Here is a 1,628-nt window from a genome sequence, read left to right on the forward strand (position 1 = left end):
AGAAGAGAACATTCTGGAAATAAGTTGCAAATGGCTGTAAGTTGTCCATTGTGGGTCCTGGGAACTGAACCCAGTATGACGTGGATTTCTCTCGGCATGCTATGAAAATGTTTTATTACCATCGGTTAAAAAAGAAGCTCCTTAGACCTATGGCAGGAGGAGATAGAGAGAAATAGTAGGCAGAGTCAAGACTTAGGGAGCCATGTAGCTCCCTAAGGAGAAAGATGGCAAGCTAGAAACTTAGAGGTAAGCCAAAATCTCATGGCAATACATAGATTAAAAGAAATGATTTGAGATATAAAGGCTAGCTAGAAAGACACCTAAGTTATTGGCCAAGCAGTGTTCTAATTAATATAGTTTCTGTGTGATTATTTTGATCTGGGCATCTGGGAAACAAACGATCAGTCTCCTTTTACAAAATGGCATGCGAACGTGGGGCAACTACATCCATATAGAACCTGAGAGAGCTTGGGAAGGAATTCTAGACACAAAAGAACAGTTAAGAACAGCTTCTTGGTAGCAGCATTTTCTTAGGTGGGTTCTGTTTGCTAGAAGCAAAAAGCATTTTTTTTTTTTTTTTTGTGAGAAGGCTTCTTGACTCAACATTAGCAGTAAAAACTGCATGGCTCCTTTAAAAGATAAGAGGTTTGGCTCTTTCTGGAGGTCCTACATTTAAATGGTTGTTTGTTTGTTTGTTTGTTTTTGTTTTTTGGTTTTTTTTTTTTTTGCACAGTGTTACAGATTGCTTAATGGCAACTTAGTCCCGACCACTGCTTACCTGGAGCTGGAGCTGGAATGGTGAGCATGGCTCGCAGAGGAGGTGAGCATACCTCCACCATGTGTGAAGGGGTGGAGCCAACAACAGGGCCACAGTGTTGGTCCTTGCCATACCTGCTTAACATTTAATAAAAAGGCACTCTTGGTCAGAAAATGATTATAGATATATAATTAAGACAGAGTCTGACAAAAATAAACCTCTGAATGGGCCACAGTGTGTTTTAAAAATATATGTAGGCTTGGGAGAGAGACAGTTATAAAAAGAATAGTTTTAAAAAATAAAACAAAGTCTTTAAAGAGTTCTTTATATATTTTGGAGATCACTCAAGAAACTAGACTTTAAAATGCTAATTAACCCATTTAAAAAATGGGGCACTGAACTGAACAGAGAATTCTCAACAGAAGAAATTCAAATGGCCAAAAGACACTTAAGGTCATGCTCATCCTCTTGGTGATCAGGGAAATGCAAATTAAAACAACTCTGAGATACCATCTTACACCTGTCAGAATGGCTAAAATAAAAAACACCAATGATAGCCTTTGCTACAGAGGTTGTGGAGAAAGGGGTACACTCATCCATTGCTGGTGGGAATGCAAACTTGTGCAACCACTTTGGAAATCAGTGTGGCGATTTCTCAGGAAAATCGGGATCAACCTACCCCAAGATCCAGTAATACCACTCTTGGGAATATACCCAAGAGATGCCCTATCATATGACAAAGGCATCTGTTCAACTATGTTCATAGCAGCATTATTTGTAATAGCCAGAACCTGGAAACAACCTAGATGCCCTTCAATGGAAGAATGGATGAAGAAAGTGTGGAATATATACATATTAGAGTACTACTCAG

At 38.9% G+C, this 1,628-nt stretch overlaps 1 pseudogene; it reads right to left on the bottom strand.

Annotated features, from left to right (window-relative positions):
- LOC126508786 (alcohol dehydrogenase class-3-like) overlaps positions 1–806 on the bottom strand; it is a 28,878-nt pseudogene extending 28,072 nt beyond the window's left edge.
- Between the last annotated feature and the right edge of the window lie 822 nt (positions 807–1,628).

The sequence above is a fragment of the Alexandromys fortis genome, unplaced genomic scaffold (genome assembly GCF_014885135.2).
Source record: "Alexandromys fortis isolate MF-2015 unplaced genomic scaffold, M_Fortis_MF-2015_v1.1 scaffold_40, whole genome shotgun sequence".
Lineage (NCBI taxonomy): Eukaryota > Metazoa > Chordata > Mammalia > Rodentia > Cricetidae > Alexandromys > Alexandromys fortis.